The following is a 27,659-nucleotide window of genomic DNA, read 5'->3' on the forward strand; positions in this document are numbered from 1 at the left end:
GGCTGTTGTAAATAGTGCTGCTATGAACAGTGAGGTGCATGTGTCTTTTTGAATTATAGTTTTCTCTGGATATATGCCCAGGAGTGGGATTGCTGGCTCATATGATAAGTCTATTTTTAGGTTTTTAAGGAACCTCCATATTGTCATCCATAGTGGCTGCACCAATTTATATTCCCACCAACAGTGTGGGAGGGTTTCTTTTTCTCCACACCCTGTCCAGCATTTATTATTTGTAAACTTTTTAATGATGGCCGTTCTGACCGATGTGAGGCAATACCTCATTGTAGTTTTGATTTGCATTTCTCTAACAGTTAGAGATGTTGAGCATCTTTTCATGTGCCTGTTAACCATCTGAATGTCTTCTTTGGAGAAATGTCTGTTTAGGTCTTCTGCCCATTTTTCGATTGGGTTGCTTGGCTTTTTTTATATTAAGTTGTATGAGCCGTTTGTATATTTTGGAAGTTAGTCCCCTGTCAGCCACATTATTTGCAAATATTTTCTCTCATCCTGTAGGTTGTTTTCATTTTGTTGATGGTATCATTAGCTGTGAATTTCAACTTGAGACAGTTGATTATAAGGTCATTTGCAATACACCACTATAAAATAGAAACAAGAGATCAGAATGAGGCAAACAGAAAAATAAAAAGAAGTAGAACACCAGGTTTGGTGATGGAATGAACACTAGCTGAGTTCCTGTGACTCAAAGGATTTTGACTGTAGGCGAACTTCATGTTTGATACTGAGCTTGTGGTGATGAGAGTGGGAAAGAAGACATAATCAGAGTCATGGATCTTGTGACCTAAATAGAAAAGCACTTTGCTCACTCACAAGCAGCAAAACTTCCCTGACACTGTTTTGGAGCAGCAGTTCACAGGTGTAGAACCCTAGATAAAGGGCATGGAGGGTGTGCTGAGTCATGCTTTTAGCAACATATCCAGCGAACATTCCTAATGGCTATCCCTGTAGCATCCTGGCATGATGGCAGAGGGACCACAGCGACCTCTCACTCCATGTGTGAAGGGGGAGGCAGGTATCCTGTGGCTCCTGACAGAGGGATGCTCGAGGATATAGGAGATGTGCTCTTGAGCTTTGCTTCTGTGTGTACTTCTACTTGGTCTCCAAGAATTCCAAACGAAGTCAAGTTTAGCCCCTAGGAGAAGGGAAGTGACCCGACCCGGTATCGGGCTGCTCACTCTGCTGGGGGCTGTCAACCTGAATCTTGTAATGCAGGTGAACTTGTTTTAATGGATGTGGAGGGGCCGGACCATTAACTTGAGTTAACTGTAAATTATGTCCCTAAGGAACTGAATGAATCAACCTGATTGATGTCATCTTAGTTTCGAGTCTCCTGAAAGCAGCTTCTCTAGACAAACCCTTGAGTGCAGGTAGTTTATCTGGGAAGTGATCCCAGGAAACTCAAACAAGGGGATGGGGAGTGTGAGTTAAAGAGGGAAAGCAGTAAGGTGTTTGGTCATGATTGGTTTGCCTTCCATCTGGAGAACAACTACTTAATTTTTACCTCTTTGAGAAGTTTTCTCTGATTCTCCAGCCAATTATGATTTTACCTTTTTTTTGCTCCCACTGCATTTTGTGCTGGGCCTTGTAGATCACTAATCAGATCACGTGATTTCGTGGCATTTGTCATACATTTGTAATACAGTTTTTTTCTATGGGACTATAGAAAAGAAACACTGTTTTAACATCTTTGGCCTAGCACATAGTAAGTGTTCAAAAATATTTGTCAATTGTATTAATGTAGAACTCTCACAGCCAAGTGGAGCAATCACGTCTTTGAGAATCCACTGCACAATTCTCTTCCGTGTGGCTAGACCTGTCCCGAAGAAACAAATTCTTTGATAAAGGGTCAGCAGGAACGGCTCTCTTCTTTTGTGAGTAATACCACCAGAGGTGATTTTAGATTTTTGTTGCTATAGAAACCTCAGAAAGTACATTAACTTCAACGCAAAGGCATCTTATTCCTTAAAAATTTCATGTTTGACTGATTTAAATGCAGGTCTCAGCTGGGTGATTAAATGCACTTCCTATGGGGGAAGGAGCGCAATGTAGTGGTTACACATATAGGCTTTAGATCCAGGCTGTCCAAGTTCACCTGTTGGCCCCATCCCATAATACCTGTGTAACCTTGAACAAGTCAGATGAAGAAATTGAGACTTAGAGATTTTATGAATCTTTCCCAAGGATTCACAACTCCACCACTTATAACTTTTCATGATACTTAATATTAGCTTCAGAAACCTGTCCAAGGGCACGCTCTTTGTAAGTGATGGAGTTGGAATTTGAACAAGAAAAAAGAAAATAATTTCTCTTTTCTATTCCTTTTTTTCTTTCCCTTCCATTATGCTTTTCTCCTTTTCTTTTCCTTTTTCTTTCCTTTCCTTTTCCTATTCTTTCCTGGAAGGTAAAATTCACTTTAACTCTTGTTGGAAAGGAGTTTAATTACATTCCTGTATGAAGAAAGGAACAGTGTATTTCTAGAAGCAAACAATGGCGTGTTGCATCAGTGTCTCTCATAAATATTATAATCGCTCTTGAATGGAAACATGTTTATTTCAATAGCCACCATTTATTGGGTACCTACTACATACCAGGTTTTTCACCTGCATGCTTTCTTATCTGCAAAATAATTCTGCACTGCAAATCCCACTGTCATAATCTGGTTTTCTTAGAAGCGAGCCCTAAGACAAGGTTCAAATGCAAGTAGTTAATTTGGCAGGTGATCCAGGAGACATTGGTGAAGGAGTGGGGAGGTGAGCGGAGAAGAGATGCAGCCGATGGAGGGCGTGGTATCCAGCAAGTTAACACTGTGGGCAACTGGGCTTATTTCTCTGGGGCAGCTCTGGTAACCAGAGTGGAACAGGTGCCTCGGAGTTGTCCCAACCAAGGTGTGAGGGAGCTGGGCTGTTTGATGCACCGTTCCCATTGCTTACTGGTTGAGGGCTGCACTCTGGAGCACGTGAATTCTCCAGTGCTGCTGATCTAGCATGGATGCCCAGAGTGGGCACCCGCAGACAGAGAAATCCTTGAGCAAAATAGTGCAGATGCTGGCAGTGGGAGATTTGAGGGAGTATGATCAGGGCACCTGCAGTATTTGCTACAGTTAATTACTATCCACATTTTAAGGACCAGGAAACTGGGGCTGAAAGAAGTGAACTGACTTCCCCTGAATCTCTGGTATGTAAAATGTTGGATCTGCTGTTAGAATGCAAATTGTTTTGACTCCAAAACCTGAAATTTTCATACTCCTTGCCTCATTGGGCTGGGGAGGAACTAGGGAGTCTGTGGGAACTCAGACTAGTCTGAGGATGATGACTTATCTGGGGGAGTGTGCCTTTGGGGATGCCAGCGCACTGGGAACAGTGTAATTGTTCTGTTCTGTATTACTGGGTGTCTACCTGTGTCCTCTGAAAAGAGACATGTGGAAGCCCCAACTCTGACTAACTCAGAATGTGACCTCATTTGGAAGAAGGAACATTGCAGATGTAATTAATTAAGATGAGGACGTTCTGGAGTAGGGTGGGTCTCTAATCCAGTATGACTGGTGTCCTTATGAGATGGCCATGTGAGGACACACACACAGGGAGATAGCATGGGATGACGAAGGCAGAATTTTGAAGTGATGCAGCTGTAAGCCAAGGAATGCCAAAGGCTGATGGCAAATCACCAGAAGCTGAGAGGAGGAAGGAAGGATTCCCCTAAGGTTTTAGAAGGAGCATGGCCTGGCTGACCTTCATTTTAAACTTCTAGCCTCCAGACCGCTGAGACAATAAAGGCTTGTTGTTTCAAGCCACCTAGTTTGTGCTATTTTGTTAAGGCAGCCCTAGGAAACTCATACACACCTGCTGTTGTGGTTTTTTTCTTTTCTTTAATAAAAACTTTTACTGACACTAGTGATTGTACAAGAGGGGCATTTGGCACCAGCTTGCAGAATTGTTTGCATTGCGAGCTCCAGCTTGCATGCCTTGCTTTTGGGGTGATGTGGGTATCTTGGGCAATCAATGCCTCTGATGCAGAGCATATGAAACAACCAGGTTTGGATAAAAAGAATTTCCTCCTTTAGTGTACTTAGTAGGCTCCGCTCTGATTGATGTATCTAGCACTGCTTCCAGCTAAGGCAAAATCGATCCTATTTCGTAGGCAGGGAAACAGGAAAATAGAACCATTAAGGAATCCAGCACAAGGCTTCAGGACTCTGTTCATCTCTGCCATCTGACGTAGGCCTCTTGCAAGGCTTTTCCTCTCAGATCCCTGAGGATCCTGTCAGCAGCTTTGCCTCTCAGCTGCCCTGCCAGGTTCTGAGCAACTGGCCTGGGACAAAGTAAGATGCTGAAAGAAGACTCATCCTTAGAAATGATAGTCCTCAGACTTAGAGGGAGAACAGAGCATGCTCCCCAGCAAGGGAAGGTAAGGAACTGGTAGCCGAGTATGTTAAGAGCACCCAGAGATAGTGGATGCAACGTCCTGTGTGCTGGTGGGGAACCGTAGCCCCAGCCAGGAGGTGTGCGCATAGCCCACTTCCTGCTCCTGTTATCCTGAGACAAAAGTCACTTCACTGAGGCTTCTGTTCACATCACCTTGTAAAACTGATGTGGAAAACAACTTCAAGCTCTGCTGAGTCTGGTTTTAGAGTATTGGGGGTTGCTAGAGGCCCTGGGTACCGTTACTCAAGCATCTGTTAATGGTATGCAGAGCTTTGCTTACCGCTACTTTGCATCCACCTTGACTACTGTGAGGCCACACAGTATAATGGGAAGAGGGCAGGTATTGGAGACAGGGAGGTCTGGGTTTGAATTTAAGAACCCTTATGATTTATTTGCTGTTTCCTTGCATATCTGTAACTATAATGTGGGCATATGAATACCCATGTCACAGTGCTGAGGGATTAAATGAGGATAAGAAAGGAATCTATGTCACAGGGCTCTTAAGAGGGTCGAGTATGTAAACCATGACAACTGTGCCCTTGAGCTCTCAATGTCTGAGCACTTTTTATTGTTGTTACAGTTATCACTATTATAAGAGGTAATGTAAGTGATATATCTGTGGATCTGTATATCTGCACTGCCAATGTGCATTGAGTCCAATAGAAGAGGAAATAACTGGTCTGTCTGAATATCTATCTATCTATATCAATCAATCAATCAATCAATCAATCAATCAGTCAATCATCGGTCTATCTTACAATAGTATCCAAGTAAGTTCCTCTTTCCTTGGGTGTTTATGAAGGCAAAAGAAGAGCTGTGGTGGCAGACAGAATTCACTCATCAGAGTGACAGTAAATAATGCACAGGCATCAACACAGGATGGTCTAGAGGTAACCCCCACTTCCACCTCACTATGATGGTAATGACTCCGAGTTGGCTGTGCCTTTAGTATTGCCTGTCCCATTTATGATCTAGATCCGTGTTTTTCCAACTTCAATGGGCTTACCAGTCACGTGGGAACCTCATAAAATGTCAACTTAAAGAAGGGCCTGGCATAGAGCCTGAGGTTCTCCGTTTCTTAAAAGCTCCCAGGTGATGCCAGTGCCACCTGTCCAGCACACTTTGAGGAGCAAGGCGACGGATGCTCTTTCTATTGTCCTTATCTTATTCTCTTGCATCTGCAGATCTAATTCTATGTAGATCCCCTTGCCCTTGGTCAGTTCACATTAGACTGACTACTCTCTTTGCTCGTTCCTTTCAACATTCATTGAGTTATTACTGTGTGTCAGGAACTGTGTTAAGCACTGTATATCACAGGTGATATCCTGGGTTATTAGATCATTAGCATAGATGTCAATGTCATTGATAAAAATTCCAGCGTTCTCCATAGGAACGTACCCCTCTGGTCATGAGGTCTACATTTGGTATTCCCCTGCATCTTTTCACCTATCAGAGCAGTGGACTGGGTCAGGAACAAGTGGTATGGGAAGAAATTACTCTTTCCAAATACAAGCCAGATGGTCCCAGTTCCTAGCATCTGCATGGCTTGACTTTTTTTTTTTTTTTTTTTTTTTTGGTTACCCATTTTGACACAGCATTCTATTCTTTTGTCAGGTTCTACTTGAAATAGAATCATGGAGCCATATTGAATTGTACACAGCAGATAACTCAGGTAAAGTCTCAAAGATTCATCTATTCTCTCAAATCTTTCCACATTTATTGTCAAGGAGGTTTCTTCCAGCCCACCTTTCCACCATCTCACTGGCTCCTTTCTTCCCTTTCCCATATGTTCTCTCCCCCTCATAGTCTCATCTCTTACGCTAACCAGTTTGGTTCTGTCCTAGCTCTCTAATATTTGGGTACCAGTTTTGGCAACTAATGGGTCTTCCGTTTGTCAAAGCCCACCCTCCATAGATTGTTGTAGGGTGTTCAAAATAATATTTATTTCTTATAAAACACAAAATCTCAGAAATGACCAATGAAAGAGTTTATTACATCTTGTGTCCTATAGAGAGAATTGTTCTAAAGGAAATGATGTAAATTGTAATGAAAAATAACACATCACCAACGCCTCATGCCACACTCATGCTGTAGATGGCTGAGCCCATCTTGCAGTTGCATCTATTTGTTTGTATTTTCAGTTTCAGTGGAGAAACAGAAGCTGCTTGGCAGATTCTCAATACTGGTTTCACAGTTTTTAATCCTTATGAATGAAATTGCTTAAGTTCAATCTATATAGTAAAGATTTCTTGTATTTCTATTTCTCTAGTGATTTCTGTTTTTATTTGCTATTGCACTGTTCTGTGAAAATGCTAGAGGCAGAATATTCTTTCAGGAAAACTTGTTTTGTAAAACTCTTATTACAAAATGCCTCCTTCTCTGCACTGTTGTGATGGGAGGGTTTTTATTGCTCTCTCTGGCTTTCAGTGGATGAAAGAGTTTCTGGGCTGAGTGTTGGCTAAAATAATTTTTTTGCTCACATTTCTTAAAAATCATTTATTCTATGATTGCTTCATGGGTCCCACTATCAAGTGTGTTTTCTCTGGCTACTCTCCGCACTCCTGTCTCTGCCTATAGCAGCTGGTCTTAAACACTGTGTACTTGCTTTATAGTCTGTTTTGTGCTTAGCTGATTCAAGTCCCCTTACACGTGGACCACATAAGTCAAGGAGGGAAATCATTGTTACATTCTACATGTTTACTGAGGAATGTGTCTTTTCTTCTTTGACCCAAACTGTGACTTAGTGGTGTGTGAGCTTGTTTACTCTTAGTAAAACAGAGCTTCCATTTTGGAAGTGATATGGCTTAACAAGTCTCATAAAAAGAATTGGAAAGATCTCCGAACATCAAAGAGCTCTTATGTGCCACCATTTTGTAGGATGCAAAAGAATCTGGAACATATGGATTAAATTCCTCTTAACATATACACATTCCCCTTTAAAAACTGCTTGAGACAGGTCTCATTTTGGATTTCCTCAGCCTCTCTATTGTCTTCCCTCTGGCTAGAGTCCTGTACCACTCTGGGGACTCTGGCCAAATGTAATAACTTGCTGAGCCTACAATTATCCATCCTAAAGAGGTTTCAGAGACCCACTGTAAAATTTTCAGTCACTTTCAGCCTTTCTAATGGATGTTTCTAATAGTCCAAGTATGGGCTCGAGAGAAGGCCAATTCCTTTTCGAAACTTCTTATTAACTCGATTATTACAGCATCCTGTTTTTCTCTGTACCTCTCTGGCTGCTCTTTCTCAGACTCAACTCTATCATGAGCTGCAGGAAGACTGGGCCTTGGCTCACTGCTGTATCTCTAGGACCTTGAACGGCGCTTGACATATAGTTGGTGTTTCACAGACACCAACTGGATGTCTAAATCTTCTCAGTGGAGTTCTGCTTCAAGTCTTTGTCCTTAGGCTTCATCCTTAAATTTTTTCTCTACCCTGATTTTCCTCCAAATCTCAGCTGCACTTACTCTTTGAACTGGTACCCATTGACCCATCTATCTTCCTGCCTCCTATGTCACAATTCCAATTAATTATAGACATAAAAATTGACTATCTTCTCATCACCTTAGGAAAAATAGTTGAAACACAATTCACAGTCCTCACCCCAGCTTCAAAGTCAGTCTGTCTCTCCTTTTGCTTTTCTCCCCCATTATCTAGACATTTGCAGCATCCTTTACATTCCTCCATTCATTCCAATTGTGCTACCAATTCTATAGTTTTCCATCAATCCTTTACATTCCTCCATTCATTCCAATTGTGCTACCAATTCTATAGTTTTCCATCACAGCATAATATTTTCTCAGACCCAGTCTCCCTGCCTTTCTTACCTACCTTTACTTTACTGGTAGACATTTTACATTCTATCTTATATTCTAATGTTTTACATTCTAAAATCTTGCTATGCATAGATCAGTTTTGTGCTCAGAAACTTTCAATGTAATAGAATCTTCTGGAATAGGAAGATAATTTTTTTGCTCAGTTGTCAGGGACCTCCATCACTTTGCCCCAGTCTATCTGACTAACCTTATCAAAATTGAAATGGTATGCTAACGTGATTTGTTTGGAAATAATACATAGGGTGACTTGGTGAGGAGAGGTGTGTGTGACTTGGGTCTGGATCAACTGTCATTGAGGCTAGGCATAGAAATAAAGCCCATATTTTATAAAATGAAAAGGTCTGGAGGCTAAGATATAATTCAGAAAGTCCTCAAATGCTCCTTGCTCATGTTTTGATACTTCTTATATATGTCTGGATTAAGTTCCATAAGACTTGAAACTATATCTCATCAAGATAGCAGTTATTCCTGAAACTGACAGTATAATAACAGGTTCTGAAAACAGTCAGATATGGGTTCAAATTCTGAGTCCCATTTCCCATGTTAAAACGTTGGGCAAGCTGTTTAACTTCTCTAAGACTCAGTTTCTTCATTTATAAAAAGGAGGTAAAGATATCTAACATACAGAATTTTTGCAAGGTTAAAGTGAGAGAGAATCCATGTACTAGTCCAGATAGAGTCTTCAGACATTATAGTACTCGGTGAGTGGTAGATTTTTTTTTTTAATCAATATTCTTTTTAGATCCTTTAGATTTTTTTTTTTGTTCAGAAAATATGGCTACTTTAATTTAACATCTCTGTGTATATCTAGGACCCCTCATAGAGATGAGTATTTTACAACCTTCAATGTCTTTCAAATGGTGATAACAGTGTTACTGACATTTATTAAAATGACTGTCCTGATTTTTGGAGAGTTTCATTGTTTTTATGAAGATGTTAAACAAAGAATCTAGCATTGGCCAACAGACCAATATCATTGGTGCTTTTTGATTTTTCTGATCCTATTATCCAAAGCATTCTACATGGGTAATATGTTCCTCCAAATATTGACTGAGACTGATGTTTATTGAGTATTTACTAGGTCATTGGTCATACTAGGTGCCAGAAATACTGAGCCACATCGTGCTTTGGGAAGCACTTACTGTATTTACATTCCACCAAATATAAAGTGGGAGTGAGAATGACTGAACCTGCCTGGAGAGCCCTAAGAGCCTTCTTAGCGGGGATGACGACTGAGTTGAGTCTAGAAGTGATAAGCGGGCATTGTTGATGGTGTGGGTGCAGTCCCAGGGAAAGGAAATTGCTTGGACGAATGACAGGGAGATCTGAAAGGAAATGACTTGTTTGGGGTGGGCAAGCAATAGAGCATGACTTCAGAATTTCTACATAGGAGAGGTTTGGGGGAAATGATCTGGTTGGAAGAAAGAACTAGGAAACTTGGGTTGAAGCTGAATTTTCATTGCATCTTAACACAAAATTGATAAGCTTTCCATTACCTATATTAAAAATGGGGATGTGTGGCTCCTGGATGTTATTGGAGAGGAAGGGTTAATCTCTCCCAAGTCATCTCCCTGGCTCTGCAGCCAGGATGGCCCGGAGAATTGGCTGAAATGAGTTATGCAGAAGAGCAGCCACAGAGGAAGTTAAAGCCAGGTAATAGGAAGTCATAAAGCATGTTAAGGATCCATTTCAGGTTTTAACATGATCAGGTTGATGCCTCAGAATGTTCACTGGTTAGAGTGTGGAGGGAACATTGAGAGAGGACAAGAATGAAAGCAGAGAGGTTAATTAGGGGCAGTGGGATGGAGTCAAAGAATGAATAATTGAGTACATTCTCCACTACAAAATATTTTTATTATTATTCTTTAAAATCCACCTCATTTCATTTTTATTTCTCTTGGTTTTGATCTCCTGTTATTGATTATACACAGGTTTCAATTTTTTTTTTGTTCTTTTCTCCTTTTTTTTAAGGTTTTTTTTCCCCTTGATTCACATGAAAAACTATTTCTGAAGTAGTTACACCAAAAGAGTATAATAATACCTAGCATTTATTGAATTATTTTCAAGTGACAAGAACTGTTTGGATTCTTTCCATGAATTAATTTGCTTAACTTTATGACAACCCTGTATTTAAGGATCTACTATTTTCCTCATTCTATAGAAAAGAAAACAAAGGCACAGAGAAGTTAAGTAACTTGCCCAAGATCACACCGTCCTAAAGAATCAGAACAAAGCTTAGAGTCTAGGTGGTCTGATTCCAGAGCCAGTGTTGCTAATCACCGTATTAAACTGTTGATCACAACAACAATGTTTTCATATTTCTATAATTATTTAGAGGATGAGGGAGGTGCTCTTTCCATTATAGTGTTTTGCACATAATGTGTACTTAATTCATAACTGTTGAGTTAATAAGTAAACTTTAATAATAATACGCACTTCCATTAATTGAGCATTTATGTGCCAGGCACTGGGCTAGGTTCTTACCTAGTTATTCCTTGGGCATCAAAATAATAATAGTTATTACTCAGTCATCAAAATAACCCTGTGAGATAAATGCAGTAGAGTACTAATACTTAACATTTATATAATCAAGTCGGATTACAAAACAAGTTTACATACAGTGTCCCTTTTGATCTACATAAAAATCACATAAGGCAGATAATAATTTACGCTGGTTTTGAGGTTAAAAGATGGGCCCAGGTCATACAGCTGATAAATTGTGAAACTGGTACTTGAACCCAGGTCTTCTGATTCTGAGTGTTGCTGACTTTCCAGCACACTACACTGCCTTTCAGAGATCTTTACAGATGATAAAATATTATTCACTTGGGGAGGTGAGAATAACCGGAGACTGTGCTATAGGGAGGGAGATTTTAAGCTTGTTGTTGAAAGATGGGAGTGCAGATGTTGTGGGAGAATATTCCAGGTAATAGGAGTGGTTGTCAGAGAAGAAAAGAAGGTTGGAAAGTGTGAGGTATTTCTGACGATTAGCAGCTCAGGTGTGTGACAAGTACTTAGCAAACTGTAAATGCATCATATAAACATTAGTAGCTGTTATTATGGGGTTCGTGATTATTTTCTGTTGGAGTGTGCCAATTTGGATTCCCGACACATGTTGTGTTTTGTTTGGATGAAAGAAGAAATCTTAAACCATTCAAGCAACTGGAACACACGTTATACGCGCATATACTTGGGAGGACTGGACCCCTGCCATTCCTATTTTTGTATGTTGAAATCCTTAACTGTCTAATCGTGATGGTACAAAGTTCACTCCCTTAGCAGCCAAGATTGATTTTTCCTTTGAGTAGACATGCTTCACAGAAGTACCCTTTCCCGTTACATTTTGAAAGTCATCAGACATGCTGTTATAAATGATCACGGAAGATTACTGGAGATGCTGCAAAATAACAGTGAACCAAGTAGCATCTGTAATTTCCAAGGATGGCTCGCAATCATCACTCAGAATGAACCCTATCTGAGTGCAGGGCTGAACTTTTTCTTTGCCTCCCTCTCTCTTCCTTTTACTACTTTATAACATAGCTGAAATGGATACTGCACCTCATGAATTTTTATGCAAAATATTAAGTTGCCAGCCGCTGCTGTGCAGACCAGCTCTGCTTGGGAAGATGAGAGTTCACCGGCACTGTTAGCAGTGGCTGACATCCTCAGCTAGAAAGGCTCCGAGTCAAACTGGCCAACTGAGAGTAAGAGTTCATGCTGATTGCTGACCCAAAAAGGGTTTTGGGCTGCCTCTTGGTTCAGACTCTTATCTAGGCTGAAAGGAAAATGAATCCATGTTCGTTGACAGAATTGCCACCTGCCCAAGGTATCTGTTTTCTTAAGGCACTTTTTTGTATCTCAGTCTCTCATATGGATAAACCATGACAAAGCTCACCAAACTGGCAGCTGCCAAGCCACCCTGCTCGATTTCTTCTGTGCTCAGATGCAATTTCTCCCAACACTTGCTGATTCTGTTTCATTAATATCTGTTCATGCTGTCACTGCCCAGTTCACCCTCTCCTCTTTTCTCATTTATACCATTGACTTGATTCTATACTTTTTTTAATTTACTTTTTAATTATTTAATTGAAGTATATTCAGTTACAGTGCGTCAATTTCTGGTGTATAGCATAATGTCCCCATCATGCATATACATACATATATTCTTTTTCATAAAAAATTATTACAAGATGTTGAAAACAGTTCCCTGTGCTTTACAGAAGAAATTTGTTTTTAAATCTATTTTTATGGATAGTAGTTAATGTCTACAAATCTCGAACTCCCAAATTTATCCCTTCCCGCCCCCTTCCTGTTGTCTCTTCCCCTTCCTTCTAGCTCTTTCTCAGCTTCCAGAGTGATTTTTCCACCTTCCAGACCTTGTGTGGCTCTTTTGTTGTAAAATCTCTGATGGCTCCCATATTACCATGCTTGGAATTTCTCTCTTAGGCAGTGGCGGCTTTTCCCAACCTTGCCACGACCAGGCTCTGTCGATCAATCTTCCAGTTACATCCCCACCACGCTGCTCCTGAACTGCCATTGTTTCTCAAATATGGCGTGTAATTTTCCACCCCTTTCCTTCTATACTTTCTGAAGCTTTTCCTGAGTTCAAGCCCTCTTCCTTTCCTAGGAAAGAAAAGACTTTTTTCCTTCTTCTGTGTCTCCAAAACACTTTGAAAAAGTGCTTCCTTTAAAAAACAACTTAATCCAGCCAAAATATTATTGTGGGCTTCATAGACACCGGACCTTGTGTTTTGTACTTGAGCCTAAGATGGGTCGTGCTTCAGTCAGTGCAATGGGGAGATGAATGCAGGAACAGATATTACCTAATGAGGTAAAGATTATAATTAAAGAAGTGCTCAAGTAGAGACCAGAAGGAGACCTTTTTAGACACCTCATCTAAAGTTACCCCCCTGCACACAGCCAGTTATTCTCTATCACATTACCCAGTGTCATTTTGCCATAACATTTGCTGTCTGAGCTTATCTTATTTATTCTGTTGTTTCCTTGTTTATTTTGTTTCCGCTGGATGCAAGTTCTGTGAGAGCAGATCTCCTTTGACTCATCACTCTTACATTGCTGTGTTTAGAACAGAACTTGGCATATTGCAGGTGCTTAAGAAATATTTATTGACGGAAAAAATGTGGCTGGAGAAGGCTTCCTGTTCTCTTTTCCCTAGCCGCCTCCTTTTTCTCTTTCTTTCATATAAGCTAAGGATGGCCTGAACTCATTCGAACTGCAGCCATTGAGTCATTGTAACTGTGATGTGCTTGATGTGAAGTGTTAAGTTTTACTTCATTCTGGGGACTTTCCTGACCATCTATTACTCACAGTCATGTATTCATTTATCTGTCTATTCATCACCTTCACCACAAATGTGCTAAGCATGAGGCTAGATGGAGGAAAAGGAGGATGGATAAGATCAAGACCCTCAATTAACTCATCAGACTAGATTAAACCAGTACTTACTGTAGAAAGAGTGTTTTAATGGCAGGAAGGTTTTGAGGAAAGCAAACTGCAGTGAACCTCAGACAGTATCATTGCTAGTCAGCCACATTCGAGGCTCTGACTTTTAAGTGTCTTTTGTTTTCTTAAATTCTCTCAAATAATGCAACCCAATAGATATTCATGAGGAGCTACTTTGTGCTCTAAGCCTAGATGTTGGGGGGTACAAATGGGAATGACAGGTACCTTGCTCCTAAGAAATGGACAGTCAGTTAGACTCTTTCCAAAATGAATTTGAAACATTCTAGAGCAGGGTATCAAAATCCTGTTATTAAGGAGGCGAAATGACTATGTTAACCACGGTCAATCAAACACAAGCTGTCATGACATTTGGATTTGAGATTCCTTCCAGCGAAGGAAAAGTGGGAACCGGTTAGATTATGGAGCTTTCCAGTGTGAGAAAGCTGGGTTTAGTGCTGGGCACTTTATTTTCTTTAGCTTAAATTCTTAAGAAAAATTTTCATGGAAGACCCCACATCGGAGACATCAGATGATTTAATATATGTGTAATATATACGGTAGTTTTATAAGCACAACTGAATCCAGTAACTTGCATTTATTGAGCCAGGAGCGGCTGTAAATATGCACATATTCACCCCATTTAATGAGTAGTGGGTGTGGCAGATGCTCTCATTATCCCCACTTTACAGATGGAGGAACAGAAGCCTAAGGAGTTAAATAACCTATGAAGGACACGCGACCACTAAGTGGTGGATAACACACAGGCAGTTGGGCTACAGAGCCTTAACTCTTCCTCTGACAAAGGCAGCAAGAAGTAGGACGTTCCTGATAGGATCCCTCCATGAGAACAGTGGTCACGTCATTAAAGGGCAGCTCAGGACAAATGTGTGATTCCTTTACTGTGAGCCGCAAGTGGTTTCATGACCTTATGGTAAAATGCCTAAAGGAATGGTCTTGTGGTATGAATATCTTCTCTAAAAACTGAGGGGTTTCTGTCAGAGGCCAGCCTACAGGCATTACGAGACTGATACTGTCTGATCAGGCTTAGTGTATCTGGCTGAAGACGAAGCTTTGGATTTGGGAAGCCACAGGAGTAGATGGTGGGGTTGATGTTCCATATGAAGGCTGAGAACCCCAACAAGCATTTCTCCCTCGATGACAAACCACTTCATTTCCACATGGAGAGAGGCCATAGGGAAACCTGCAGACAGAACCATGGCTTATCCTAGGATCAGCTTTGATCAGTTCTATCACTTGGATTCAATTTTTGACTAGCTGACACCCCTGGAAATATTTCTGTTGCTTCCTCTTGGGAAAAAAATTGGCAGGGTGGCACCTCTTGGTTCTGTCTACCAAACTAAGGAGAGCATGGCTAAAATAATGTGCTGAAAAAATACAATTGATTTAAAAAAAAAAAAACAGCCAGGGCTCAATTTTATACATTTTCTGGCCTTTTAAAAAATATTCCAAGTGAACTTGACGATGAATGCTCTGAACTAACAAGTCCTTTAAATGACTCTATAATGAGAAAACTCTTTTGTATGAATTTGTGAGGTTCACCGTCAATTCAGATCAATAAATCTTGAACCAGTTGATTTTTTTTAAAATGCAATTTATGGAGGGGGAAAGACTGCATGGATTGAATTGCTTGTTTCAAGCTTTAAAAGATAAAAAACAGATTCCATGGGAATGAGACTGAAGTGTCTCTCCACACTGCCTCAACCCCCTCCCTTCCCTCACCAACTCCCACTCCTGGTTTTCTTTTTCTTTTTTTTCAGTGCTCTGTCTGCAGTCACCTTGGCTGGGGCTGTTGCAGAGTCATCAGGAAGTGGTACATTGGAAAAATCAGAAAAGAGATATGATACTGCTTGGGTGGTGGACGTAGAACTCCCAGCAGCTTCATTCAGGAACTTCTTTCATACCTTCTACTAGATCTGTAACTCAGCAGAGGAACACTGTTCTCAGGTGCTGTGGGCTCCAGCCTCAGCTCAATGGTCCCTCACTTCTTAGGCAGAACTGACCTGTCATTCCTCGGAAATACTTTGGAAAATTTTAGTTTCAGAGTTTATCTCCTACTAGAGTAGACTCAGACGTGGATGTTAGAATTTGATTGCATGGTTTCAAATACTAGCTGTATTTATGTAGACCTTGGGAAAATTCCTTAAGGTCTCCGAGCCTCAGTTTCTTCGTCTGTAAAATAGGGATAATAACAGTGCCTACCTTCGTGGGGTTAATTAAGATGTAAAGTGCTTGTATGTAAATTATAGTGCTTTGATCATGTCAATTACTTAGTTAATATTTCTGATAAATATGAAAGAGTGTGTATATGTGTGATGTCAGGTAGAGAGGGACAGTAGTGACTGTAATTGGCTTCAGAATAAGAATTAGATCTCTGAGTCCCAGAATTTAGTATAGGCTCTCACACATGGTAGGTGCTCAGTAAATGTTAATTGAATTAACGACAGTAATGGAACCTAGTAATGATGATTCCATGGATTTTTTAAAACCACTCCTAGATTATCTCCTTTGCAATTTGGTGTTGGCTTTGCTGTGAATTCAGCATGACGTCAGAAGAGGAATGGTTTTCTTACCTACACCAAGGAGTTGGCATGTTAAGGTCTTTTGGGCTCTGAAATTCTTTGCTCCCTTACTGCTCTCTCCTCTTTGCTCTGATTTGTACGAACAACCAGAGGTCAAGCACCATCAGCATACAGGCCATTGGCCTGGATACTTTCTGTGAGTCCATCAGACCCAGAAGTCCTGGGCCAACCAGTTGGCTGGTTCTTAGCGGAGAAACTCAACCAGGAGTTAAGAGGTATTACCAGGAATTATAAGATCTTCATTCTAGTCCTTGTTCTGTCTTTTTCTGGCTCTGTGACTTGGGTGAGTCATCTCACCTCTCTTGACCTGCTTTCTAAGTAGGCATGGTGACCCTCACTCTGTTTCTCACTTAGAGTGGTAGCAAGGTTCCAAGATCAAGTACTTTGTCTACTGTAACATGAGCACAGTTACAGCTGTGGCGCCATGGTTTGGGGGTTAGGATGCAATGGTTCTCTTGCTTTGAGATTTTAAGGAGGTGGAGGGGATACAGAGGACTTTCAGAAAAAGTCAATAGACATTCCCTTAGAGAGGTCAGATCATGTTTACATTATGGATGGAAACAAGAGTGGTGAATTATAGACCATTAAGAGCACTGGGCTCCAAATATCTGTCCAGTGACAGGTAGGCATTACTCAGCTTGCTTTTCACATGAGCAAACTGGAGAGCCAAAGGAGTTACATGACTTGTTCAAGGTCACACTGCTTTTGAGAAAATACAGTTGAGATTCAAATCCAGGTTTATATTACCCATATTCCTTTCTTGCCTCCCAAAATAGAGATGATGGAAGAATGAATACTGTTAAATTTACATAACATCTGGTAATCTTTTATCTGCATGCTGAAGCATTGTTTGAAACACAAAAGAAAACAAATGAAATACTTTTGTGTTTTTGTGTTCTATCATTGTTGACATCTGCCACCCTCCTACATAGCGTCTTATTCTGACTCTTTGTCAATTATATGAGTGCGTTGATAGGGACGGGTTACCTGGAGAGAGCAGAGTACACAGTTCTCACTTCCGCCTGAGGTTTTTTTCTTTTTTTTTCCTGCCAAGGAGAAGCATCTGATCTGTTCCTGATAGAATGAGAAAACAGTTGTCAGGGGAGTTGGAGCCCAAGAGAGGTAGGAGATGGTGCAGAAGCAAAGTGAATGCCCAATAAAATACATACCAAGGATTTCTGTGTCAGACGGTTAGACGATCTCATAAAGAATGAAAAAGGTATCATTCACCAAGTTCTGTCCGTTCTAGCTCCTAAGTGTCCTTTAATTCTGTCAACCTCCATCTATCTCATTGCTAGTTTCCTTGTACAGGCTGCCATCATCTGGGACCCTAATTCTGCAGGAGCCTCCTCAAAGGTCTCCCCTAATTCTTTCTTACCCTTTACGCCATCCAGTCCATTCTCCACACTACAGTCGTCTTCCTGAAATGTACACTTAGTCACTCCTCTGCTTGAAACAGGCCAATATTCGTTGGTGTTCTTAGGGTAAAATCCTTAAGAGTAGCCACAAGTGCCTTCGTATTCCCGCATCTCTAGGCTCAGTCCTTGCCCTTTCTCACCAAAGATCTTCCAGAACCGGTCCTCTAGCAACGTTAACTGTCTTTCAGCCCTCGGAATTTGCCATGCTTTTTCTTGACTCTGGGCCGAAGCATGTGCCCTTCCTTTCGCTTCCTTCAAGGTTCCTCCCTTCTTCACATGACTTCTCACTACTTATTTTATAAAATACCTGCTTACAGGTGCCTCTCTCTGGGAAAGTGCAGTTGACACCTCTGGTCCTCCTAACGACTGGCCTGCAGGGAAGGATGAGACGGATGGTGGTGTCAGGGGTTAGAGCTAGGGATGAGGTATAAAAAGCTGTCAAGCCCAGACTTGAGCTGAATTCGAGGAAGACATTTCCAGTGGTTACAGCTCTCTCAAGATTGGGTGGGAGAGTGACTTCTCCATCACTGGGTGTGAGCAGTAGAGGATGGACAGCCCCTGGGAAGGGAGGGTGCAGAACCTCTTAAACTGGGACAGGGGTTTCTGGGAAAGGAGAAGAAAACAAGATGCATCTCTCCTGAGGCTTTGAGTTTAACCTCTGTAATCACATTGAGTAAACAAGTGATTTTCTGTTTGGTCAATGTTTAGGAACAAAATTGATGTTTTTCTTTTCCTTCCTTCCTTCTTTTGTTTAGATTCCAAAAAAAAAAAAAAACAACCAAACTTCACTGAGAACTACTCACTAGCCTTATTGCAGATGAGGAGCAGAGAGTTTAATATCCACCAGCATAAATAATTAAAAAACCAGGCCCAAAGCAAAGATAACGTGCCCTCAGCCCCCTGTGGTATTTGTGTGCCTCTACACATAAGAGAAAGAGGCCCCTCCCACTTTCTCCTTAGGGCAGGAGGAGAGCTTGGCTAAGTAAAAAAAGAGGATCTTGGGTAGGAGGACCCTCTCAGGTGTAAGAACTACACATTCTGCTGATCGTCTAGATCAGAGTGGGATGGGGATTTTCTCTTGGCTACACCTTGTCAGGGATGAATTTTTCCAGATGGAAGCCTCTGTCAACACCAGGATGGGGTGGAGGGGGAGGAGGGATGGAAGGATGCTGATCCTTAGGGAAACTGGTGGGTCAGGTGGGCGTTCCCTGTACACTCTTCCCTTGAGAGAGAGAGAGACATGGCAGCTCCAGAAAACCTGTGCACACAGGTTGAAGCCACCAGCACTAGTTATCCTAAAGCACAAATCTTCTGTAGCAATTCTGTAAATATTTGTTGAACACATGCAGATATTCTAGGTGATAGCAGTATAGTAAATAACACAGAGTTTCTGTCCTCATAGTTCCTGTGGGAGATATTGAACAAGTAATCAGATAGAAAGCATATTCTATTTTCAGGTGATGACAGATGCCATGGAGGGTAAAGGGATCATTATGCTGCAGTAACAAGCAAGCTCTGAATCTCGGTGGCTTACAATAAGCAACCCTAGTCCTTGTTCCTGCCTGTTTCTGTCATAGGTTGGCTTCACCTCTATTCCATTGTTTGGACAGAGCAGCCTCAATCAGGGCCACTTCCGGTCATGGTGGCAGAGAGGAAAGAGATAAATAAACCACAGTTCGGCTCTTAGAGCTCCTTCTTGAAAGTGGCACACATCACTTCTATTCACATGTCATTAATCAAAGCAAATGAGATAGTCACTCCTGACTTCTGTTGTCCTCCCACTGAGTGAGGCACCAAGGGGAGGGAAACGGGTATTTGGTGGACAGTGATACAATTTAACAGAGAGCACACATTCAATCGGCCAGGGGCGGAAGTCTGGAAAGGAATCTCTGAATGAAATGAAGCGGTAATCCATGTGACAGTATGGGCAAAGCCTGTTCTAGACAAAGAGAAAGGCAGCACGAAGAGGGTGAGTGACTTGTTTGAGGAACAGCAAGAAGGCAGGTGTGGCTGGAGCATAGGGAACGTGAGAGAAGTAACGAGATGAGGCCAGGGGACGAAACAGGGGCACGGCCACCAGGGCAAAATAGAGCCGTCATCACCATTCAGTCAGTGTCTGCTGAGTACCCACCATATGCGCAGCACTCGTCTAGCCTCTCAGGATAAATCAGAGATAAGACAGACAAAAAGTATGGAACGTCCCATTTTAGTGATGACCAAGAGACCATTAACAACTGTAATAAATAAATTATACAACATCTTAGATGGTGATAAATGCTGTGAAAAAAATAGATCAGGGTAAGATCAGAAAAAAATAGATCAGGAATAGAGGGATGCTGGGCTACAGCTGAAAATGCGGCAGTCAGTATAAGCATCATTTAAAAAGTGGCATTTGAGCAAAAACTTAAAGGTGGTGAGAGCCTTAGTTGTGTAGATCTAATGGTTGAGAAGACCAAAAATTTGGAGGTCGGTCTAAATGAGATGGGAGGCCTTCAGAGTGCTTTTGTCAAGGGAATGCCATGATCTGACTTACGTTTGAAAACAATCACAGCCATGTGGGGAATAATTGAACAGTAGAGCAAAGGTGAGGGTGGACCAAAGGTGTTGGTGAAGACCAGCAAGGAGACTGTTGCCTACCATGAGTTCACATGAGAGATGGAGACTAGAATTAGGGTGATGGGTGTGGAGGTAGAGGTATGAGAAATGGTCAGTGTTTTGATATTTTTTAAAGATGAGTAAATACAATTTGGCATATGGATTTGAGGGTCTGAGTGGTGTCCTCATTTGCAGAGTTGGGAAAGGCTGAAGAGGAACAGATAAAGGGCAGCTTGCAAGGCACAGGATGTAGGAAAGAATGAGAATCTTTGGGGCACCTTAATTTTGCCTGTTAGACATCCAGGTAGGAATTTTGAGAAGCTTATTAGTCAACACGTGGAACCAAGGGAGAGGCTGGGGCTGGAGAGGCACATGTAGACACCACGACAGGATAGATGGTATTTAATGATGACACTGGATGAGCCTGTCTTGGACATGCATATATAAAGAAAATAAATGAGGGCTGAGGATTGAGTCCCCTGGGCATCCCAACATTTGGAGAGTAGAATCAGGAGGAGTCAACAGAGAAGCCTTAGAAGGAACAGTCAGTGAAATAGGAGAAAAACCTAATAAACCAATGAACAAGCCATGAACAAAAATGAAACAAAGCAGGATGTGTGCTGTTCCAGAAGACAACAGAGATAAGTATTTCAAGAGGGAGAAGGAAATTAACTCTGCCAAATGTTACTGAGAAGTCAAGTATGCTTGAGACTTAAAGTCGTCTATTATCTTCATCAAGGTGGAGGGCACTGGTGGCCCTTGTAGGACAGTTAGGGTGGAGCAGGGGAGATGAGCACTTGATTGGAGTATTTGCATTAGAGAACAGAAGGTAGGGAAATAGAGACAGTGAGAACAGTCAGTCAGTCTTACAATGATGTGGGAGTGATTAGAAGCAGCTGTGGGGCAACAGAGGTTTTCTCTTCTTTTTGTCTTCATTTGGTTTTATCTTTGTTAATTTAAGTGGGCGATATTACATCATTGTTGTGTTCTAATAGGAAAGGCCCTTTTAAGTCTGGGACCCGCCATGCAGGTCAAAACCTTCACATCCTACAGATCCTTATACATTAACTCTATCATTTGGCCTAGTTTTGTTCCTTCCTCAAAGTCCCTAAGTCATGTAATAATAGAGGCAAAAGTTGCATGTGGAGCGCTTCTCTCTCAGATCATTCTGGCTCATTCAGTCTTCTCTGGTACCAGCAGTATGAGAGCCTCCGTCTTGAGTAACATTGCATGGCACTTCTCAGTCCTCTTGGTGTTTGATGACACTGACTTAAGAATTCTGATCCCTTCCTAGTTTATATTACTTTGCTTATGTCTGGATTCTGTTACGTGAGGAGTCAACATTAGGTCTTAGGAACCAATGGTCAGCATGAAGTAACCATGTTCTGAAGGCATCAGAACTGCCTTGGGGCAGTTTTCTAGGGCTATAAAGCCATCGCTTCCCTTAAGAAGTGTAATCTATTGTCAAGGAAGTTTTGGGAAGCAGGACTGAAGAGGATTTCATTTTAGTTTCATGATTTTGCTTTGCTCTGGCTTCTCCCAGTTTGGTGCCACCTGCAGTTATGAAACATCCCTAGGGCTATAAAATTAGCATCCAAGTCCAGCCTACAACCAATTAGCCAGCATGAAGCTGGCACTCATTTCTCTGCCTGTTAGATCTATCTTGCCATCTTAACAATGGAACCTGTGGATTCCTGGTGGCCTGTACCTGCAAATCAGTTCACTTTGAATTTCAATTTTGGTCTTTTTGAGCCAAGGCTAGGATTTTTATCAGCTTTTTAGAAAACAAGGGATTGTATCCCTTCTCTAAGCCTGTTCTGAGGACTTTGGTGACTGTTCAGAGCATCCTGGCTGGCTGTATTAGGAGGGCCACTTTTCTTGAAAGCCTCATGAGCCTCTGGTGTATGTCCAGAATCTCCACTGCTCCCAAAGTTCATCTGGCCTTTCTTCTTGGGAAAATGGTCAAGGCCTTGCTTCCTTTTATTCTGAGTAAAATGTTGAGTACCAAGATGACCGAGATTATGCTCTGGTTGAGAAGTTTTGTATTTGTCCACCTCACAGAGGTTCTTGGCCTCTGGGGAGACCGTGTGATTTTATTGGAATATGAAGGAAGAGGAAACAATAGAGTTCTGGAATCTTCTTCTGGAACCTTCTTTTGCTGACTGTTCCAAGAACACTCCACTCTTCCTTTGTCTCTCCAAGAGCATATTGGGGTGAAGGGAAAACAGCTAAAGACTTACACATAGTCAGATAGACTTGGATTAAGAGCAAAGTTTACGGCACTGATAACTGACCCTGTGACTTGGGACACGATTGCAGTCTCAGTCTTTTCCTCTGTAAAATTAGGATGATAAGACCTATGCCATTGAATTTTAGTGAGCATTAATATTAATGCATCAAATGCTCAGGATAAATGGGAGCTATAAAATTGATATCATTAATATAGGTAATAACAATAATAAAGCGGAGCACATGCCATATGCTATGCTAGACAATAGGTAAACAACAGTGAATAAGAAATAATCTTTTACTCTCAAATATCTTCTGGTCTAGTGGGACATATAAAGGAATAATTTTAACACAATGCAGCAAATGGAGTGATAGATTAAGTGCAAAGTCTTAAGGAAGCTTTGAAGAAAATATAATTGATTGTGTCTATGACATATGGGAGAGGTGCCACCTGAGCTATGGTGTTAGAAAGAATAAAGGATGTTTTGCTCAGTAGATAGATTACAAACAAAAGGATGAAGATATGAAAAAATATTTTGGCCTTCGAAATGATGAATGGATGAAATCCACTCTCTAGTAGGATGATGGTAGTTGCCTAAAGCCAAATCTCTCCGAAAACCATTCATATCAATAAGGAGAGCAAATAAAATCACCCATAATCCATACTTACAGCACATTGAAGGACATAGGATACTAAAAACTCCGTTTTTGTGCAAGTAGACTGTGGTAGGCAGAATAATCCCCCTTGCCCCACTGCAAGATACCCACACCCGAATCCCAGAAAACTGTGAATATGTTACTTAAATGGCAAAGGGGAGTTAAAGTTGTGGAGAAAATTAAGGTTGCCAATCAGGTGATCTTGGGCTGGGGAAAATTTCCTGGATTATCCTGATCAGCTTGATATAATCACAAGGATCCCCATAAGTGGCAGAGGGAGGAAGAAGGAAAAGAATCAGACAGATGACTATATGAGAAGGATTCAGCAAGACCTTTTTCACCCTGAAGATAGAGGAATGTGGCCAACCATCAAAGGATGTGAATGTCCTCTGGAATCTGGAATAAGCAAGAAGATACATTGTCTCCTAAAGCCTCCATAAGGAACTCTGTCCTGTTAGCATCTGGAATTTAGCCTGCTGAGAACCATTTTGGGCTTCTAACCTTGAGAACTGTGATGATCACTCTTATAAAGGAGGAGACCTACCCTTAGTGGAGAAATACTGAAAATGGTTCTGAGACATATACATTGGAGCACTGGTTACTAGAGAATCAAAACAGAGTCTTTTAAGTATATAGGTCTAATAGCAGCAGTTTGAGAAGCTACTGCTTCTCGGAGAGAGGAGTCTGATTTGGAGCAAGAAGATGTCTTTTGGAGGCTTGATGGTAAATAGAAAGGAGAAAGCAAGCTGTGCAAATAAAGCATGTTTCAGAAATGAAAGATAATCATAAAATTAGAAGACACACCAACTCTGACCTGCATCCTCCATAAACTTTGTTTAAGGGACTTAAGGGAGTTGACTTTGCTATAGCAGTAGACGAGGGTACTCTTGAACTAGGAAATCTGATAAAACATTTATTTCCATCACTCTGCCTATGTAAACCAGTTACTGCTGGTCAGGAAGATATGAGAAATTGAAAAATGAATGGACACTGACATCTACTAGATAAGAAGAAAACAAAACAAAACAAAAATTCTTCCTCAAAGCCAATCATGAAGCCCTGGAAAACTGTAACACTTTATCCCAACCTGAACTGAAGATCCTCAATCAAGTAGATATGAAAAACTTTCTCAAATAAAAAATTCATAATCTTAGAATTGAAATGGACAGAACACCTAAGAAGATGGGAAGTTAGTGTTGATTAAAGTCAAAAAGAATTTCAAAGAAAAGACAGAATCATCTTAGAAATGAAGATAAAACACAAGGTGCTTATGAAGAATAGTTTTAATTTAAAATATAGTCTAAGGAATTGGGAAATGGAAAGAAAATAGCTAGGAGAAAAATAAAATAATAGAAGGTTAAAATGTTGAAAGAAAATTAATAGATGTAGAAGCTAGGCAAAGAAGACCAAAAATATCTATAATTGGAGTTTCTGAAGAACTCTATTTAAAGCAAGACAATGAAACAGAACTAGTATTTGAAACTATAAATCTAAGAAAACTTTCTGGGAAAAAAGTCCTAAATCTACATATTGAAAGAGTTCACCATAAACTTGGAGTAACTGACCCAGAACAGGCAATTCTGGGTCAAAGTCTTTAATAATAATTATAAAATATATGGACCTCCAGCAAAAAGACAAAGTCACTTAAAAAAAATTTCAGGACACCAAAATTCTCAGCAGCAAAATATAAAGAAAGAAATAAGGGGGAAGGATATAGCTCACTGGTAGAGTGCATGCCTAGCATGCATAAGGTCCTGGGTTCAATCCCTACTACCTCTTTAAAAAAAAAAAAAAAAAACCTAATTACCTCCCCCCTGCCAAAACAAAAAACAAAAAACAAAAAAAAAGTATACATAAAACTGGGGGGAAAAAAGAACCATCAAAGAAAAGAAATAGTGAATAGTGAATGAGTGATAGTAGTTTACAGTTAACCGTAAACTGAGGTGTGGAATGATGGAAGGAAGGAATCCCACTAAAATGAAGCAAGTGGTGACCATCATATCCCAATCCAGTCACAGGTCTGTTTCTTGTGTGGTGCTGTAAGATATTTTCTGTCCCACTGTGTGTCTTGGGGGTGTATTGTGAGTATGGGGGCAATAGGAGAGGACTAAGGCAGAGAGGAGAAAAGAAAAATCTTAGTTAGTATGAATTTCCTTGTGAACCATATGGATGAAATTGGTTTGGATTCTCAACTTTCAAAGCTTGATAACTATTCTCCTAGCCACTAATTTGGCATCTAAAACAAATGGATCTTTCTTCCACCAGCAACACAGAAAACACTGTTTATGGGTCTGAGTCAGGACTATGACCTCAATTAAGCTAGGCTGTGAGATGGAGTATCTGGGGAAAGCAGGATAAAGGGACACATTTTTCTATCCACTGCTCTGTATTTTATCTTTGGGTCAAATTAGCTCCTCCAAAATGCAGTGTCCTTGGGCTGTGTTAGCTTAGGAACTTACCAAGAGATTTGACTGAAGTCCACTTATCATTACTCTCTGGATGGTATAGAGGATTGAATTTTTCTTTGAGACTTGTTATTTGAAAATAACAGCATTGTTATTGAGAGAAGACGTAGCCCCATCTGTGTTTGCTGTAGGACTCTGAGCTCTGTGAGACCAGGAAGCCTTGCTTGCCTGAGAACTTGAGCATCTGGCCTGATGCCCGACATACAGGGCATTCAGTAGTCTTGAGTAAATGAATACATTTGTTGACAACCACATTTTTGCATTATCTTCTATTTAAAGTCTTGTGTAAGAAGTTTTACCTTTGAGAAATTGAGATATTTTCTTTTTTTCTGATACAGAAGTTAGGAAAATTCGCTTCCTCTTTCTCCTCCCTCCACGTCCTATCCACCTCTTCCTCCTCCTCTTCTTTCTTCTCCTCTTCTTTTTGGTGCTTTAGCTACTAGAAATTTTGAAACCAAAAACACTCATAGCCAATTATAATGCAGTTGGAAGAACTCTAGTAGTCCTTATTATTATCATATTTCCTTCTTATCTTTTTTCCCAGGGCCCTACTTAAGTCCACAGTCCTGTAATAAGATGGCATGATTTTTTTGTTGTTGTTGAAATATAGTCAGTTTACAATGTTGTGTCAATTTTTGGTGCACAGCATAATGTTTCATTCATGCATACACATACATATATTCGTTTTCATATTCTTTTTCACTGTAGGTTACTACAAGATACTGAATACAGTTCCCTGTGCTATATAGTAGAAACTTGTTGTTTATCTGTTTTATATATAGTAATTAATATCTGCAAATCGCAAACTCTCAATTTATCCCTTCCCACCCTCTTTCCCCCCTGGTAACCAAAAAATTTGTTGTCTATGTCTGTGAGTCTCTTTCTGTTTTGTAAATGAGTTCATTTGTAAGATGACATGATTTGAAGTCTGGTCTCTCCACCTGTCTTCTGAACTTGTTTCCTCCTTTGTAAAACAGGCATAACCTCCCTCCCTCCCAGGTCTACTGTAAAGGTTAAATAATCAAAGGGCTAGGCAGCACGCCTTGATCAGTAAATCCTTGTTCCCATCTTCCTTTATTGGTAAATATCTCAAATCATTTTGGGGGAAAGAAATAGGACTTAAATGAGTATTAAAATACCCGGTTGTTGAGGGCCCACAGGTTGCATGGTGCTGTACCCAATGTGTGTTGTATATTTGGGGATGGGAACCATTATAAAAACCGCACTGTCTACCTTCAAAGTGTCTCCGGGCTTGCGGTAGAGAGGGTGAGGTGACTTTGTTTTTAATGAAATGAGATAACTCGTTTCTGAGGCAGTGCTAGGAGGAATTGCGACTTTTGTTCTTCACTTTGGTCCGGGGAACATGAGGTAAGCAGAGGTTTCCTGGCTACAGTTTGGCACTGTCAGATACTTGTAGGCTTTTGGATCTCAGAAGTGATGTGCCCTCCCACTTCCTGCTTGCAACTTCTAACACTTAGCAGGGACTCTCACCCTCTGCCAGCCCAACATGGGAGACAAAAGACTCATCTCTGGACGGGGAGCGTCAATGTGTGTGTGTGTGAAAGGCAGGAAGGGTGGAAGGGAGTTATGTCATTTGAGACTGCCAGCAAATAGGCAATGGCTGGTGGACCGCACTGTGAAGACCATTGACATAAACAGTGAACAAATAGATACATGATATGTAAGGTGATGCTAAGGGAAGAGGCACAAAGGTACCTACATGAAGTGGGAGGGAGATGCATGCCAGTGTAGCCCAAGGACTCCCCAGGAAAGCTCTCTGGGACCACTTCTCTCTGCCTGTCACACCCTTGCACTGTCGTTGGCTTGATTTTCAGATAAGCAAATGTAAAATCTTGTGAGTTATGAATGGTATGTTCCTTGTCTGCACTCTTGGACTTTCAAACTCTGCTGCCGTTTGTTTTTACATGTTTCTCTCCTCCAGTGAACTGTGAGTTCC

The 27,659-nt window shown here is 40.9% G+C and overlaps 1 long non-coding RNA gene across 1 annotated transcript in view; it reads left to right on the forward strand.

The window, feature by feature from the left end:
• Positions 1-27,659, forward strand: part of LOC105087920 (uncharacterized) — a 372,451-nt gene that overhangs the window by 183,566 nt on the left and 161,226 nt on the right. The window contains exon 3 of the long non-coding RNA XR_837049.3: positions 6,054-6,111. This is a non-coding gene — a long non-coding RNA (uncharacterized LOC105087920). The remainder of the gene's footprint in view (positions 1-6,053; positions 6,112-27,659) is intronic.

This window comes from Camelus dromedarius, chromosome 10 (assembly GCF_036321535.1).
Source record: "Camelus dromedarius isolate mCamDro1 chromosome 10, mCamDro1.pat, whole genome shotgun sequence".
Classification (NCBI taxonomy): Eukaryota; Metazoa; Chordata; class Mammalia; order Artiodactyla; family Camelidae; genus Camelus; species Camelus dromedarius.